Source organism: Dendropsophus ebraccatus, chromosome 14 (genome assembly GCF_027789765.1).
Source record: "Dendropsophus ebraccatus isolate aDenEbr1 chromosome 14, aDenEbr1.pat, whole genome shotgun sequence".
Lineage (NCBI taxonomy): Eukaryota > Metazoa > Chordata > Amphibia > Anura > Hylidae > Dendropsophus > Dendropsophus ebraccatus.
The window spans coordinates 18,740,312-18,759,442 of record NC_091467.1 but is presented as its reverse complement, the minus strand read 5'-3'; the positions used below and the strand labels follow the sequence as shown (position 1 = coordinate 18,759,442).

Here is a 19,131-nt window from a genome sequence, read left to right as displayed (position 1 = left end):
ATCTATCTATCTATCTATCTATATTAAATTTTTTACTATATATTATTATTATTATTATTATTATTATTATTATTATTATTATTATTATTATTACAAAACTAGCATCTGTCTATTGCAAAAACAATTTCTAAAAAAAACAAAGCTTCTCATTCAGCGGCCAGGATTTTTCTCTTTCTCTCTTTGAACAATTTTCCAAACTAAAAGTTAACAATAGGATAAATTCAGTTTGTATACTTATGTATACTACCATGATTTAGGATATGACTAATCCCCAGCTACACTAGACTTGAAGGGGTTATCCAGGTAAAAAAAAAAACTGTATTCTAAACTATCCCCCTTCCCAATACCACCTTTCCTCTGATATACATTTATAACCATCATGCACCATATATACATCTTGCACCCTTTGCCTGTTTTTTTCTCATACTAAACCACTCTGGACATCTAAAATCATCTTCTCTGTGTTCTCTCTGACAACGCTCTGCTTCCTTTCCCCCCCTCCCTTTGTAGAGGTAGAACATGTGATGTCCTCTCTGGAGGCCGTGTTAGCTGTCTATTGACTTGGTAACCCGGCCCCAGGAGACATCATCTGCATCATCTCCATGCACCTGTGATGCTTTCAAAGACTTACATGTGTCCCTGAGCCTAGGTTTCTGTAATATGAAAAGTTACAGTTCTATCTCTGCTTGCTGTCAGTGAATGCAGACACGTGTACCTGTCTTTGTGTCTCAGCTCTGTGTATTGTAAGTGTTATGGATGTTCTTAGCGTCTGGAGAGAACTAGAATGTTTTCATTCACAGTCAGCAAGCAGAGATCTAAACCTACACTACCCCCCAACCCTGGTAAACAGGTGAATGTTATCCAGCACATAGCTACACCATGCGTGTGTCAGCTCTGTCACACCATGCACATATCAGCTCTGCTACACCATGTGCGTGTCAGCTCTGCTACATCATCAACTAGTATGGAATACATACTGGGGTGATGTGATGCAAAGTCAGTGAAAAAATGCATGATGGGAAATGTAGTTTCCATCTTGGATATAAATCAGCTTTTAGAAAAACATGTAACTCAGGAATAGCAGCAGCTAGAAAGACAGGAGACGGCTCAAAATACTCAGGGGTACTTGGTGAGTAAGATTAGCTGGGTTTGGGAACCTTTCATTTTTTAGCTCTTAGGTGGATAACCCCTTTAAATGTTATGAGGATGCTAATATCAGAGGAGTGCTATAATAGCATTATATTCCCGATCACTTATAATGCACTCCCCCAGTATCAGTAACCTGAGGGATCACGTTACATACTCATTTTATTCTTCCAGCTGACCGGCATTATAAAAGCACACAATGGTTCCCTCTGTATTTCCCCCCAGAGATCTAACACCCAATTCTTCTACAACATCATAAAGTTGTGCTTGAGTAAAGTACATCTACTAAAAGAAAGTATATTTGGAGAAGAGATGGAAATATATGTGAGGAGGGATTTAGCTGAGCTAACTTGGCACAGTCCAAGGTCTCCATAACATAAAACTTTACGTAACAAGTTAAGCCTTCGATTTGCCGCTAGGTTACCGTGATTTCAATTACGGGTTTTCATGCCAGGGTGTTAAAAATGCAAAGAATCCCTTTGTTTTGTGTCTGTAATTTCGGTGTAATACTCATAAAAACGCACATTTACAGGGCCCGTGCACGAGAGCATAAAATGAGAGAGAACTTGAGAATTTGGAATAACATCAAAAAGGTATAGATTTTAAAAGGTTACCTGGGATTAGAAAAGCATAGTAATAGCACCACCTCTGCCCTCAGGTTGTGTGTGGTAATACAACTAGGCTCCATTCACTTCAATGGAACTGAGCTGTAAAAACCGAAGTGGCGTATTCTTTCCAGTCTGACACAGAGCTCTCTGCTGCCACCTCTGTCCATGTCAGGAACTGTCCAGAGCAGTAGCAAATTCCCATAGATAACCTCTCCTGCTCTTGACAGTTCCTGACATGGACAGAGGTGGCAGCAGAGAGCACTGTGTCAGACTGGTAAGAATACGCCACTTCCTGCAGGACACACAGTAGCTGATAAGTACTGTAAGCCTTGAGATTTTTAAATAGAAGTAAATTATAAATCTATATAACTTTCTGACACCAACTGATTTGAAAGAAAAAGATTTTCACTGGATAACCCCTTTAAATATAATATATACTTCTTCGAGGTACCCCTTTTAAGCAATAAACGCAAGAGTCTGATTTTCGGATGGCCAGGGAGTGGTGTGTACTACTCTGGCTGTATCTCGATTACGTGTCAAAAGTTTCTACAATTGGCAGTAATGCTTCAAAGAGGTTTTCCAGGAAAAAAGTACTGATAGCCTATGCACTGGTAGGATGCATCTGCACAACGGTCGACGCAGAGGGGTACTGAGTGGGGGACCCCCCTCCATGACTTCAGTATACATATCTTGTACAGTGGTGGGACATTTCTAAGCACGCATAAAAACATACACTACTCATTCATAGTGAGTGTGGTGCTGTGTTATATAGGGCCTTGGGAATCACTGGACACGGCCTAAATTCCACACATTTCCCAATACACTTTTACAAGAGTCACACTCCGGAGCTAAATTCACAACATACATAACCTGTAACAGTTCATCCCAACATCTCGTCAGGTATCAATACCAGAGCAGGATTTAGGAAGGGTGTTTTTCACAACCTTGGTAGAACTTACAATGGTTTCCCCTTTGGTGCCCTTCATGAACATTAAAGGGGTACTCCGGCGGGGGGGGGGGTGGCTGAGGAAAAGGACGTCCACTCACCTCCCCGGTTCCAGCGGCGGGTCCCGCATTGCGGCGCTCCGGTACCCGGTTCCCGGCCGCTTCCTGGTGTCTGATGCCGCCCGAGACACTACGTCTCAGGTCCGCTCAGCCATTCAGTGAAGGAGGCGGGATCTGAGCAGACTTGACACGGATCCCGCCTCCTTCACTGAGTGGCTGAGCGGACCTGAGACGTAGCGTCTCGGGCGGCGTCAGACACCAGGAAGCGGCCGGGAACCAGGGACCGGAGCGCCGCGATGCGGGACCCGCCGCTGGAACCCGTCAAAAGAGTGCCCCCCCCTGCCGGAGTACCCCTTTAAAGGGGTTATCCAGTGCTGCAAAAACATGACCACTTTTCCCCCTCTCTTGTCTCCAGTTCAGGTGTGGTTTGCAATTAAGCTCCATTTACTTCAATGGAACTGAGTTTGAAACCCCACCCAATCTGGAGGCAAGAGAGGGGGAAAAGTGGCCATGTTTTTGTAGCGCTGGATAACCGCTTTAAAGGGGAAATCTACCCATAGGTAAAACCTGGAGTTTGGTGATTTGTTGACCAGTTTCTCAAAGGGAATCGTTCTTCTAAGAAGAGAACCACTCTTGTCCTCAGTTTGTGTGTGGTATTGTGGCTGAGATCCATTGATTTGTAATACCACACACACACACACACACACACACACACACACACCTGAGTACAGGGGTGGTGCTGTTTTTGGAAGAAAGCAGACATGTTTCTTTGAATCCCGGACAACCCCTTTAAGATATTCCAGCTTCTTTTTACATTGATTTTTTTTTTCCATTCAAATCAACTGGTATCAGATTTGTAATTTATTTCTATTTAAAAATCTAAACTCTTCCAGTACTTATAATCTGCTTTATGTCCTGCAAAAAGTGATGTATTCTTTCCAATCTGACACAGTGCTCTCTGCTGCCACCTTTGTTCATGTCAGGAACTGTCCCGAGCAGTAGCAAAATATGTTGCTGTAATTCTGACATTTATTATATGAACATTTGATAAAACGATTTAAACATAAATTCTCTACTGCTCTAAACAGTTCCTGACATGGACAGAGGTTGCAGCAGAGAGCAGTGTGTCAGACTGGAAAGAATACACCACTTCCTGCAGGACATACAGCAGCTGATAAGTACTGGAAGTCTTGAGACTTGTAAATAGAAGTACATTACAAATCTGTATAACTTTTTGACGCCTGCTGATTTAAAAGAAAAAATCACCAGAGTACCCCTTTAAATGGGGAACAAATAACTTTCAGGGGTTCTTCAATTAAAACTTACTTGCCCCCTATCCACAGGATAAGGGACAAGTAAGAGATCATGGGGGGAGGGTCTGACCTCCGTACCCCCCAGCAATCTTTAAATCATCTCCTGGCTCCTTTGTTTTGAATACAGCCACGAGTCGGCACTTGACCCGTGGCTCCATTTATTTATTGTACTCCGCTCCCCAGTGGCTCCACAAAGAATGAATGGAGCCATGGGTCATGTGTCGACTTTTGACTGTATTCAAAATAAAGGATTTGGGGGATACAGAGGTGGGACCCCCTTCGATCTCTTAGGCTGGGTTCACACTGCGTTTTTGCAATCCGTTTTTGCAATCCGTTTTTTGCAAAAAAACGGATGAAAAAAACTGATGCATTTGTGTCCATCCTTTTTGATCCGTTTTTCCATTGACTTCCATTGTAAAAAAAAAACAGATCAAAACTGATCCGTTTTTTTTTACGGACGCAAAAATGTAGCTGACACTACTTTTGTGTCCGTTAAAAAAACGGATTCGTTTTGATCCGTTTTTTTTACAATGGAAGTCAATGGAAAAACGGATCAAAACGGATGCACACTAATGCATCCGTTTTTGCCATCCATTTTTCATCCGTTTTTTGCAAAAAAACAGATGAAAAAAACGGATTGCAAAAACGCAGTGTGAACCCAACCTTACTTGTGCCCTATTCTGTGGGTAGGTGATATCAGAGAACCCCTTTAAAGGAGAAGTCCGGCGAAGATTTGTATTAAAGTATTGTATTGCCCCCCCAAAAGTTATACAAATCCCCAATATACACTTATTACGGGAAATGCTTATAAAGTGCTTTTTTCCCTGCACTTACTACTGCATCAAGGCTTCACTTCCTGGATAACATGGTGATGTCACTTCCTGGATAACATGGTGATGTCACTTCCTGGATAACATGGTGACGTCACTTCCTGGATAACATGGTGATGTCACTTCCTGGGTAAAATGGTGATGTCACGACCCAAATCCCAGAGCTGTGCGGGTTGTGGCTGCTGGAGAGGATGATGGCAGGGGGACACTGTGGGACACAGGGCACTGGAGGGACACTGAGCATCCCTCTGCCATCAACCTCTCCAGCAGCCACAGCCCGCACAGCTCTGGGCGTCGGGTCGTGACATCACTATTTTATCCAGGAAGTGACATCACCATGTTATCCAGGAAGTGACATCACCATGTTATCCAGGAAGTGAAGCCTTGATGCAGTAGTAAGTGCAGGGAAAAAAGCTCTTTATAAGCATTTCCCATAATAAATGTAAATTGGGGATTTGTATAACTTTTGGGGGGCAATATAATACTTTAATAAAAATTTTCGCCAGACTTCTCCGGGTGCGTTCACACCTACAGGATCCGCAGCAGATTTGATGGTGCAGATTTGATGCTGTGTTCAGTTATTTAAATGAAATCTGCTGCGGATCTGCTATGGATCGGCTGCAGATCCGCAGCAGAAAATCAGCTGTGGATCCGGTAAGTGTGAACGTACCCTTAATGTGAAAATGAGAAGCACTTTAAAGGAATATGGGCTCCACATAGTCAAAATACATAACACACAGATCCAGATATAAAGGTATGATTAAACTACTTATAGTTTTTCAAAATATCTAACACTATGGGGGAGATTTATCAAACTGGTGAAAAGTAGAACAGGCCCTGTTGCCCCTAGCAACCAATCAGATTTCACCTTTCATTTTCCATAGAATCTGTGAAGGATGAAAAGTGAAACCTGATTGGTTGCTAGGGGCAACTGGGCCTGTTCTACTTTACACCCCTTTGATAAATCTCCCCCTATACATGTAGGCTGGTGGTCTCCAACCTGTGATCTTTAGCTATCATAGGCCTACAACTCCCACCATACCCCAACAGCCATGGCTGTCCTGGCAGCTGTAGTTTTGCAACGGCTGAAAAGCAACAGGTGTAGGAACGTCGATGCCGTCTATATGTATACATTCCAAGTCTGGGTATGCTTAAATAAAAATAGCAACTCAATGTTGACTTGTCCCGAATCTTTAACATGTTGTGCGGGCAATGACCATGTGCACCCCCATTGAGCCCTGACACTTTCACCTTACTGCAAATAAATTGGATTAAAAAGCCACCTTTTCCTTCACTTCAGAGAACTCATCACTTGAATGACTTGGCCGGGCACAGAGGCTCTTCACACTGTGGGCTGTGTATGTCTGTACACAACTCTCTAAACATTCTCCGACATGTCCAGGCCAACAATCCTCCTCTTTGATAAATGTCCAGGCTTTAATATTCTGGATTGCTATTTTCATTTGGGCCTGGACCCAGCGGCCGTTAGCTTTGGCCCCCGTGAGCTGGCTCGGCCCTGCAGTTGTCATAGCTGAAAAACTTTGCATTCCTTTGAGGAAAAGGAGGGAGAGATGCTTATGTGTCATAGAGAGAGGGATACCTCTGACTGTAGTGCCGGCAGATGCCGCAAGGTTATTACCGCTATCGCTAAATATTTGGGATGAAGTGCAGATCTGGGTTTCAAAACATGTGGCCATGAAACGAGTCAGGTCTGAGGATGAAGGGAAATGCGCATGCCATATAATCCATTGCTTAGGTGACGAATAAACAAGGCTCAGATCATACTGTTTACCAGACACTATATGATTCTTGCGCTAGAGTTATACCCCACCAGCTTTCTATGTCACCCTAATGATGTTATCCTCATCAGGGTATCTTAAAGGGATAGTTCAGCAAAAAAAAAAAAAAAAAAAATCTTTCAAATCAACTGGTGTCAGAAAGGACCAGAGATTTGTTATTTACTTCTACTAAAAAAATCACAAACATTCCAGTACTTATCAGCAGCTTTATGTCCTGCAGGAAGTGGTGTATACAGTTATACATAAAATTATAGTGATGTGTAAATTACTTCTATTTAAAAATCTCAAGTCATCCAGTACTTATCAGTTTGACACAGTGCTCTCTGCTGCCACCTCTGTCCGTGTCAGGAACTATCCAGACCAGTAGCAAATTTCCATAAAAAAAACTCTCCTCCTTTGGACAGTTCCTGACATGGACAGAGGCGGCAGCAGAGAGCACTGTGTCAGATTGGAAAGAATACACCACTTCCTGCCAGAAGCATGTTTCCAGACCACTTAGTTACTATGGACTTGTCATTAACCCCTCGCTGATTCAGAGACGTCTCTCCTCATTTACAGAAATATATGTTTTTCCAATGCTGTCTATTCCCCGCCTAAAGCCACGATTTCCCATTAAGATGTCAATTGTGTTTGTTCACTAACACAACATGCATTCTCCATTCAATACATGTCCTCTCATAGGACTTCATTCAATATACAAAAGCAATCCCATTTATTCACGGCAACACATCTTTTAGGGATTTCGATATTCACATGTATCTCCATCTGGATCCAGAGTCTGTAATACTGGTAAAATACTCCCGAGTATAAAGCCTAAATAGCTGCCAACCTGTTGATGTGGCTTGAGTAGTGAGGTAGTAAGCACTTTCCTGGTATCCTTAGTGGTGTTTTAAAGGGATTGTCCAGGAAAAAAACAAAATTTTAAAAATAAACAAGCTATACTCACCCGCCCTGCTCCCCCGCAGTTGCATTCTGGACAGCTCTTAGGGTACTATTACACCAAGCAATTTTTCGACGACTAACGATTAACGATAAACGATCTTAAACGACCACTAAGGCAAACGACCCAAAATCGTTTGCCTAATTACATGGAACGATGATTGTTATTTATGATCGTTCTTGCGGTCGTTCTTATTCCACCGAACAATGTGCGAACGATCAAACAATAAAAATAGGTACAGATCCTATTAAACGATTTCTCGTTGGTCGTTTAATCGTTGCCTGCTATTACAAGAAACGATTATCGTTCAAATCCGAACGATTTAACGATTTTTCAAACCATAATCGCTCCGTGTAATACCAGCCTTAGTCCAAGCTCTCTGACTCACTCAGCCAATGAGTGGCTCTTGCACTGTCCTGCCTCAGTCTATGATTGGCTGAACAGGGCAGTATCTGCATGGTCTCAACATCACAGGAATCAGAAAGAAGCCAGGAGAACCAGAGACCAGCGGCTGCCAGGACTGCAGGGGCAGGGGACTGTTGGGTGAGTATAGCTTGCTTTTAATTTTTAATACACCACCAGCCATGAAGATTTTTTTTTTCTTTTCCCATAAAGTGTACCTATCATTTCAAAGAAACTTTTCACATGTCATAGAGACATGTCAAAAGTTTTGATTGGTCCACTTTAGAGTGTTCAGACTCGTACCGATCAAGAGAAGACTGGGCTGCAGCACAGACTACTCCTGTTCTGTGTCAGGCTCATAATGGAGGTCTGCTCTTTTTTTCTTACACAGAGCGAGAAGAGGACACGCTGCAGATTTTGACGACTTCGGTCATCAGTTGACCTTTTCTGGTGACACGAAGGATCATGTCAGGCATTGAACAAGGATGAAAAAAGCAGCTGTCTGAAAGGAGTAGTGCAAGCACAGCTTAAAGGGAATGTGTTATAATCAACCTATTTTTTACGTTAAACATAGTTTTTAAGAATTCTTAGTGTTTTTTTCAAATGCTCTCTCCCATGTAATGTATAAAGACTATTTGTTATCAACTTGTAATACACCTGATCAGCTGGTAAACACTATACTACACAGTGAATTGGGCCAGAAGTAGTTGTCTCCATTAATTGTGTAGTGGCCTGACCTGGTCACTGCAGCTCAGCTGCCCCTCACTTGAATAGGAGCTGCTAAACAGTGAATGGAGACAACTGCGTCCGCCCCTGTTCACTGTAAAGTGCTAGAACTGAACAGCTGATCGCCAAGGGTGCCCCACCGATCAGTGACCCATTCTGTGGATAGCTCATCATTATGTTTCGCCCAGAAAACCTGTTTAACTCTCAATAACTCTCAGGCCCCCTTCACATGTCCTTTGACATTTTTACGGACAGGAAACCGAAGTTGAAAAAAAATACATACTCACCTGCTGCACGGCTGCAGCAGTGATCTCCCTCTGTTTTCTGGCTCTGCGAGCGCACGCGTGACATCTCTTAAGGGCCTCAGGGCTGGGAGGAAGGGGGCGGCCTGTTCTGTCCAGAGGCCTAATGCTGTCTCACGCCAGAAAAGTGACTGTTAACTACGCCTTTAAGCATAGGACATTATTGACTACGACCACTAGACAAGTGGTTTATTTCTCTCACTATTAAAAACATCAGCAGCGTTCGTGCACACCATGAACTTCCACACATAAGAAAAAAGAAGAAATGTTCCAATTTAAAATTTTTAATACGCCAAAACACAATGACGTATAAGAAGAAAGATTACTTGCAATCTCCCGGAGATTGTTATATATGGAGCTTTTGTTACTGATTTCCATTTTATTAGTAAGAGCATTAAAAATGTAAAAAACATGAATAAAACATGCAGTGATTGCTCAGACTGATTGAAAAAGAAAAAGTTCCCAGTGAAAAATCAGCAGTCCTAATAACTTCTGCCTCATTTTATCTCCTTAAGAGAAAAAGGCCAAAATCACTTACTGGAGTAGTTGCTCTAAGCCCCATGGCTCTAGTTGAGACATTTGTCTTGCATGGCGTCTCTTCACAATCTGCAGCTCTGGCTTTTTTTATGGTATTTTATACATATAACCCCCTCCCTTACCTGTCCCTAGGCATATTTTTTTTCTTTCTCTTTACATCCTTGTGGGAAATATTTATACAGTGAATAATAATCTTTACTGCAAAATATTTAGCAATACAAAAGTCATCTATGCTTAAAGTGAAAATGCCAGCAGCTTTTTGCTGACTAGATCAATGGCAGTGAACAATAGGGCTTTTTACTCTGAATCAGGAAATATAACTCTTGGTTGGGTCAGCCGCTCCATTGCTGAGATAAAAGCCGTAGAAGTGTTATGCAAATTAGGAAATAAAGCCCATGGGGCATTCCTATAGACTGCAAAAGCCCAGCAATATGCAAATCCTTCTGTCCTAAAATCCCTATGCCTACATGTGTATGCCCAATTTTTCATTCAATTTATAGGCCAAAAGCTGCTGGGCTTTTGACCCTTGGGGTGTATCTCCTAAAATACATAAAAGTAAATTGCAGTGCTGGAGCAACAGATTGAAATAAGAGTTTAAAGGAGAACTTCAGGCTGGGGTGATTTTTGGCTGGGGGGGGAATGAAAGAAGTAACATGCTCCCACCTTCCCCACTCCAGCACTGGTGCTGGTATCCCACATCTCCGGTCCCCTGGTCCTGGCCGCTTCTGGGTCAGAGTGGGGACCTGGGATGTGACACGTTAGGCCTGCTCAGCCAATCAGCAGCCGAGGCGGTTTTATTTGTTATTTATTTGTATATGGGGCTGTATAAGGTCTCATTTTGTGCCATAATCTGTAGTTTTTATCAGTACCTCACTTGCATTTATGCAACCTTTTGATCACTCCTTATAAAAAAAAAATTTCTGGAATGTAATTTGACCAAAAATCAGCAATTTTGCCCTTTGGCAGGTTTTTGTGCTTACACTGTTTACCGTGCAAGATGAGAAATGTGATAATTTTATGGTATCATATGTGCGTGTTGAAGATGGTGACCCCTCGAAATGTGTTGTCTGAATAAGGCTATGTTCACACAATAGTCTATAGAAAAAAGGAGCCAGCTTACCCTTTTTCCACTTCGCTTCACAGCACGGGCTCTCACTCCAACAGGTGCCACTAATAGATCCAACAAAGAAATGAGTCCAGCTTCCAGCAGAATGTGTGCATGGGGACATAAGTTTTGAATAAACCCACTTGCAACCATTCCGCTGGAAGCTGGACTCATTTCTTTGTTGGATCCATGTTCACACAATGTATGTTTTGTGTAAATCACGGCCGTTGTTGCAAATTGTACAAAACATACGTTGTATGTGAATGAATGGAATCGTATATGAGCGTATGCACATAGTATATGCTCCAGCCAGGATTTCATCAGGCCGCACAAAAAACTGACATGTCAGTTTTCTGCAGCCGCTATTCATTGAATAGCAGCCGCACAGAACATGTCAGTTCCCACAATGGAGCTGTGTGCAGCGGTGAATTGGGATGCAGGCGCACACGGATGCACCTGCACCTGAATTCACCAGAAATATAGATTATCTGGCTGGTACTGCTGTACTAGCCAGGATGATCTTCAGTAACACCGGCCTTTCTGTGACCCGGCCAGGTCACAGAACAGCCGGTGTTATACGTAGTGTGAACCCGGCCTTATAAAGTAATTTCATGCTACTATGGCTCTCATCATCCCTGATGCCGATCAGCCCCCAACTTCCTGATTTGTTCCTGCCAGTGGACCTCCACTTGTGCTCCTGTCTTCTTCACCGATTACCCGGATCCATGGAAGGGCTGGAATTCTACCTATGCTACTGGTGTTGCCGTGCTTGGAGCACAAGCACCTAAAGTGAGCACTACTACACCCAGTACACCTATTATTTTATTTACTCTGCAGAATCCATGTTTTCCAGGATTCCCTAGGGCATCTGCAGCCACCGGTACTCAAATGCTGTGCTCAAGAGTCAATCATCTCTATCAGGGACCATTTTATGGCATTCTCCTTTAATATTGCATAACCCACATATCATATAGACTACATTCAGATAGACCTTATTATAAACTCATGATAACTAATATAAAATATGACAAAAAAGCCACTTTTCCAGAGAAGCACATGACGATTTACGGACCTTGAGCACCTCTACTGGGAAGTTATTTCTTCCAGTTAGTAAGAATCTCCCAGCCTGCCACCCTCCGGCACACAGGCGATGCATCTTATCTGCCGTCCTCTGATATACACTCCCCTCCAGCACAGCTTCCAATTCATTACTAGGCTTCAGTGCAAGAAGTACTCGGAGCTGGCACAAGATTGGCACAACTGAATCCATCTGAAAGGTGTTTCTTTATAAATCTGGCACGAGCAAAGTACAAATGTAAAATAGTGAGATGGTCTTATTGCTGAACGGCTGCCAAGATGCATTACTCATATAGAGGGAGGCTTCAGACAGAGAGCGGGCTGTATTCTGACTGCTTCCCTAAATTGAGGGTAATTCATTCTATCAAGAAGAAAGAGCCTGGAGCTGTAATTTGTCCAAGTGTGTAATGGATCGCCTGCATTAAGGGAATATATTCGGTATGGTGTAAAATATGAGCTAACCACTGCGCTCGTGGTGGGGGCTTCAACATGGGAATCATAAATGTTTGCTCTTGAGGGACCCTAAGAAAACACTAGCTTCCAGCAAGGAGGGTGGTGGTGCCCTGCCCGCGCCAAGCACACTCCCTTTTGAAGTGACAAGGGCTAATTCATGAATGGACGTCAAAAAGGACTTGTTGTAGTTCAGAAAATTCTCTCCGTTCATGAATTTCCTCTATAGCAAGTTCAGTAACCGCACGGCCCCCGGATCTGAGACGCGGTCACATGCACCATTAGACGTACACTAAGTGCACTCAGAAAGGGGGTACGCTGACGGGAATAACCGTGCCATATTTATGGAAGACGCGCGCCATTTCCTAACTCGTTTAATGGCATGGCATCAAATGTTAGTTATTAGAGATGAACGAATCTCAGGTTTGAACCTGAACACTCTGCATTTGATTAGAAGTGGCTGAAGAAGTTGGATACAGCCTGGCTGCCTGGAAAACATGGATACAGTCTGTGGCCTATGGCTGTATCCATGTTTTCCAGGACTCCCTAGGGCTTCATCCAACTTCTTCAGCCACCGTTAATCAAATGCTGCATGCTCGCGTTTGGACAAAACCGAGCATGCTCGAGGTTCGCTCATCCCTTTGAAAAATACTAGTGCCTACGTACCAAACTATTCCTCTAATATGTCCGGGAGAAACATCAAATGTGTTGGTTATTATATGGAATATCTGACATTAAATGGGTTATTCAGGATTAGAAAAAAAGACAGCTACTTTGTTGCAAAAACAGTGCCATCCCTGTCCTCAGGCTGTGTGTGGTATTACAACTTAGCTCCATTCACTTTAAAGGAACTGAGCTGCAAAACCCCCACACCCAAACTGAGGATAGGAGAGGTGCTGTTTTTGGAAGAAAAAAAAAACGTCCATGGATAACTGTGTCATACTGATACTACATAACTTTATATCATAGCTCACAAGATTACAATGCATCACACATGATATAACATAAGCACTGGCACCATATTTAGACATGACGGACATAGTTTGCATCTGTAACAATTTAGGGCTCATGTATTAAAACTAAGACCATGTTTACGCCTGTACCATTATTTCAAGGGTTTTGGCACCATGGACACTTCCCTCCTATCCACAGTATAGGGCAGGGATGGGGAAACCTTCGGCCCTCCAGCTGTTGCAAAACTACAATTCCCATCATGCCTGGACAGCCGAAGCTAGAGTTTCGGCTGTCCAGGCATGATGGGTATTGTAGTTTTGCAACAACTGGAAGGCCCAAGGTTCCCCATCCCTGGTATAGGGGATATGTGTATCTTCATGGGGTGGTCCGACAGCTCCCTGTCATGTAAGAAGCAATAACTATCAATAAAGCCAGCCTTGTTGCCCATAGCAACCAATCAGAGCTCAGCCGTAATTTGTTTAAGCTGCTCTGTGACTGGTTGCTATGGGCAACAAGGCCGGCTCTGACAGGCGAGGACTGTAAAATGGCGTAAACCTATAGCAATAAAAGGATGAATAATGATGGCGGAAAATGTGTATTGTACATAAATACATATTATATCTAGATATTACACCTATACAGGAGTTAACGTTTATAACCCGTATCACAGCTTAGATACATCTCTGTTATTTAGCATACGTCACCTCCCACCTACCACGCGGAATATATCATGTGTATAACATGTAATGAGGCCTCTCATTTATCATAAGTCACAGGTGGTGGTGCTTAGATACCTGCTTAGATACCTGCAACCCCATTATTATAGATATAAAATAAAACACATGACTACTAATTTGACAACTTTACTTTTAAGTTGCTTAGATACATACTTAGATACAAGCATGTAATCCAGTACGTAATGAAGTATATCCTGCCAGCATTCATTGACCCCACAATATGCTATAAATATAGGTGCTTAGATACATCATTAGATACAGTACATGCGTTGGGTACAACACATACTTACCATAATAGAATAAGATATAACATGTGTGTAACATGAACTATACACTGAACCCATTTATTTCATGCTTTCAAAATATGCTTAGATACACGCTTAGATACATACATCACTGTCTAGTATGTCTCACTTCTCACCTTCCTGTTATGTAATACTCACCAACATTATAGTATACACAAAGCGTACAATATCTGCATTCACGGCTTAGATACCTGAATCCTGTTATTAAGTATACATCATCGGCTAACTTAATTTACAGATTTGACTCTCTTGCTTGTAGAGTTGCTTAGATACCTCAGTGTTTTGTATATCCCCCTGCTGAATGAGCTCCGATAACTACAATCATTGATTTGACTCTTCTTAGATACATGCCTAGATACCTCTGCCTTGTTATGTAGCGTATATCTGCTGCTGAACAGTCTGTGCACTGTATATAACATAAGAGTATTTATAATGTATACATATTTTACGTGCTTAGATACTCCTGTTTATCCGTGTATCTCCCCAGCTGAACAGGCTATGCATTGTGTATAACATAAAAGTTCATAGATATCTCCATAGATAGATATACATATACTTACTTGCTTAGATACCTACTTAGATACCTATACCATTTTTCGGAGTATTTCCCCGCTGAACCATCTGTGCAATGTGTATAACATGAGACTATATAATGAGTGCATTCACTGATCTCTCTATAGATAAATATACATATATGTAGATACTTATATACCTGCTTAGATACCTACAACCTATTATTTAATGTATCCCCCCAACTGAACAGGTTTTGCACTGTATATATTATGTGAGCATATAATGACTGCTTTCATTGATCTGACTCTCTTTAAATACATATACATACATGTTAATGCTTAGATACCTGCTTAGATACATGCATCATGTTATTCAGTGCATCTCTCCTGCTGAGCAGGCTCTGAGCTGTGTATAACATAGATGAATATAATAACTGCATGCATTCAATTGACTCTATAGATGTACATATATTTATATGCTTAGATACCTGCTTAGATACCTAAATCATGTTACTCAATCTATCTCCCCTGCTGTGTGTAACATAAGATTTTATAGTTACTGCACTTCTTGATCTGACTCTCTGTACCTAGATATACTATACATTTCTTACATGTTTAGATACCTTTTTAGATACATGCACCATAGTATCCACTGTATTTCCAATGACTGCATTCATTGGTTAGACATACCTATATTTTAGACTTAGATACCTACTTAGATACCTCTTTTTTTCAGTATGTCTCACCTGTCGAACAGGTTTTGCACTGTATACAACATAAGAGTATATAATTACTACCTTCATCGTTAATATGAATTTGTATACATAGATACATCTTTCGTTACCTGTTTAGATAACTACTTAGATACCTGCACTGTATTTCTCCTGCTGAACGTGATGTGCACTGTATAAGAGTACATGACTGCATTCACTGATTTGACTAGATATATGTACATGCTTAGATACCTGCTGTACAGGCTGTGCACTATAAAAGAGTACATGATTACATTCACTGATTTGACTAGACATATATGTAGATGCTTAGATACCTGCTTAGATACCTGCACCCTGTTATGCTGTGCACTGTATAAGAGTACATGGTTGCATTTACTGAATTGACTAGACATAAATGTAGATGCTTAGATACCTGCTTAGATACCTGTCCCCTGAGTTGTGTGGAGGATGCACTCACCTGCTGCCTGCAGCCTCCTGTCCTCCTCAGCTCTGGGGTCTCCCTGCAGCCTCCTGTCCTCCTCTGCTCTGGGGTCTCCCTGCTGTCTCCTGTCCTCCTCAGCTCTGGGGTCTCCCTGCAGCCTCCTGTCCTCCTCAGCTCTGGGGTCTCCCTGCAGCCTCCTGTCCTCCTCAGCTCTGGGGTCTCCCTGCAGCCTCCTGTCCTCCTCAGCTCTGGGGTCTCCCTGCTGTCTCCACACCACACTTGTCCACCTGGTGAGTCGGGGTGGCTCCCAGCACGGTCTCCTCTCGCGCGGCCGGTGCAGCACAGCTGGGCAGCGGAGCCGGACCGGAGGAGGAGGCGAGCTGTAGGGGGCGCTGCTGTACTCTCTACCTGGGACACGCCAGCTCCGGCCAGGCTCAGGTTACCTCCTCACTCCTGCTGCTGCTGCTACTGGGATGATTCCTGCTCCAGCTGATGTGTGAATGGAGCTGACTTACTAGTGCCCCTCCTGCAGCCTGCACTGTGGTTGTCACCCATCTTCAAGGAGGATTACAGGGGCTGTCACCTTTTTTTTTTGGACATATGGACCAATACATAAAGGAGAGCTGTCATTCTGCACTAGAGAAAGCTGGATGCCAAATGGGAAAGCTAAAACAGCATTTTACCAAGCTTTCCTTGAGTTCTTTCTGTGATTTGCTTTCATGATAGCAGTGCCTGAAATACTCTGTGCTGCAGTGTCTGAAGCAGTTTTCTATGTCATTCCAGAAGGCAGATGCCTAACTGACTGGTGTACCTACACAATCACCCATAGAAGGGCTGTGACCTGAGAAGCTTGTTTTTTGTGGGATGCGCTGTCGTTTTCATTGGTCTATTTGATCAAGTCTAACCTTTTTTAAAGGTAGCAGGATGAATACAAAATAGTAATATTTCCTTTTATTTTAATTAAAGGGGCACTCCAGTAAAATTGTTTTTAAACATCAGCTGGTGTCAGAAAGTTATACAGATTTGTAATTTACTCATTTACTTCGATTTAAAAATCATCCGGTACTTATCAGCTGCTGCATGTCCTGTCTGACACAGTCTGACACTTTCTGTGTCAGGAACTGTCCAGGACAGCAGCAAATCTCCATAAAAAACATCTCCTGCTCTGGACAGTTCCTGACATGGACAGAGGTGTCAGCAGAGAGCACTGTGTCAGACTGGAAAAAAAAATACACCACTTCCTGCAGGATATACAGCAGCTGATAAGTACTGGAAGGCTAGAAATAATTTATAAATGTAACTTTCTGCCACAAGTTTTTTTCCCTTCAGAGTACCCCTTTAATTAATAATAATAATAATAATAATAATAATAATAATAATAATAATAAAAAAAAAGCTTTTTTGTTTGTCCTGCCTCATAAAAAAGGAATAAATAATACTGTTGGCACCTGCGAGTGTTGATGCGGGCACAGCTCCAGGGTCCAATCCATCACTGCACTATAATAGAATAGTGTACTTTAATGCCGCAGACCATTAAGGGGTTAAGTTTAACCCTTGGCAGAGCTTAACCAGACCATGTAAACTCCTGTATGAAGAAATCTTCCTATTGTGGACCCGGCTCAGAGATGCCCTCACAGGGCACAATCGTCTTGTGAATCTTCTCTTACATTGCACAATTAGAGAATACATACCATACTATTTAAAGGGGTATTCTGGCAAATAATATGTATATTTTCTTTACATTTCTTTAACAAAGTTGTATAACCTTGTAATATACCTGTTAAAGACAAAGTTTATATTTTAACATTTTTACATTAAGTGGCAGCAGGAGGTGGTGACACAGCCATTTGCTGCCACCACTGACTGCCAGTGGCATAGCTAGCATGAAGGCAGACCATGCGACTGCTATGGGGCCAATAGGGAAGGGGGGCTGGGTCCCCCTCGGTAAAACGTGTGGTCTGTCTCCATGGTACTAGCAGGTTGCATTGTCAGCTCACTCACCTACAGCACCTTCCTGCCCCCAGAGAGACAGTGGATTCACGTGGCAGTGACAGGATCAGGCACTGCCACTAGTGGCCGGCGCCTGCACCTCCATCCAGCCCTTCTGTCAGTATGCCCCCCAGAGATGGTGAAGGCACTGCCCATTGGTGCCATCAGCCTGCATCTCCTGCCCTCCCATTGGCACCAACACCCCCTCACCACCACCACCGCACCCCCTGCTGGACCGTGACAGCGAAAGCTGGAGCAGGCACTGCCACTAGTGCCATCCGTCACCTGCATCCGGCTCCTCCAGCCCCCTCCTCCCCCGTCAGAGATGCTGCTTTGCACTATCCTCCTTCGGGCCATGTGAGTATATGCATGGAAGGGGGGGGGGGGACTGTACAGGATTCACCGTGCCCTGTACAGTTTGCTATGGGGCCCCATGAATCCTAGCTATGCCCCTGCTGGCTCGGAACTGCAGGGCTGCTCAAGCCCTAGTCCCAGCACAGATACTGAGCTTCTCCTAATGTCTATTCTAATGCATGATAGCATTAGGATAGACATTCCAGTTCGGGAAGCTGCTTGTGTCACTGGTGCTGCAGGCGCGGCATTCAGTACACTGTGCTGTGGCTACAACGCTAGGGACAATGTAGTAATGTCTATACTAATGCTAGGATTAGGCACATGTAACTGCCAAGACCGGCTTATGCAGCCCTGCAGTTCCTGACACAGCCATTGGTGGCAGCAGAGGAGTTGTGTCACCCCCTACTGCTGCCACTCAATGTAAAAAAAAACACTTTTATAAAGTTATATGAAAAAGTTATAAACTCTATGGGGGAGATTTATCAAACATGGTGTAAAGTGAAACTGGCTCAGTCGCCCCTAGCAACCAATCAGATTCCACCTTTCATTCCTCACAGGCTCTCTGGAAAATGAAAGGTGGAATCTGATTGGTTGCTAGGGGCAACTGAGCCAGTTTTACTTTACACCAGTTTGATAAATCTCCCCCTATAGTAGTATATTACAATTGAAAAAATGGTGGATTGCGTGTATTTAGTATCCTGCTCCAGTTTCCTGTTGTTCTGCATCCAGCAGATACAATTATCTAGAGGTCTGCTGTAAAACCATACATATGTAATAAACGTTTTATTGACAGCTCACTTGCCCTCGGGGTATACATAATATATATGACTATTGATTACATGTTGTATTTCCAGAGAGCGTTGTCCGCAGTAGATTCCCGTTTCC

General features: G+C 43.0%; 1 protein-coding gene across 2 annotated transcripts in view; it reads right to left on the bottom strand.

Moving 5' to 3' along the window:
• ZNF385C (zinc finger protein 385C) overlaps window positions 1–16,354 on the bottom strand; it is a 213,439-nt gene extending 197,085 nt beyond the window's left edge. Inside the window, exon 1 of one of the 2 annotated variants that reach the window (XM_069954049.1) lies at window positions 16,312–16,354. The gene's annotated coding sequence lies outside the window, so the exon portion shown is untranslated. Of the gene's footprint in view, window positions 1–15,939; window positions 16,271–16,311 lie in introns of those variants that run through there. The other variant, XM_069954047.1, reaches the window with a different exon arrangement.
• Window positions 16,355–19,131: the final 2,777 nt, after the last annotated feature.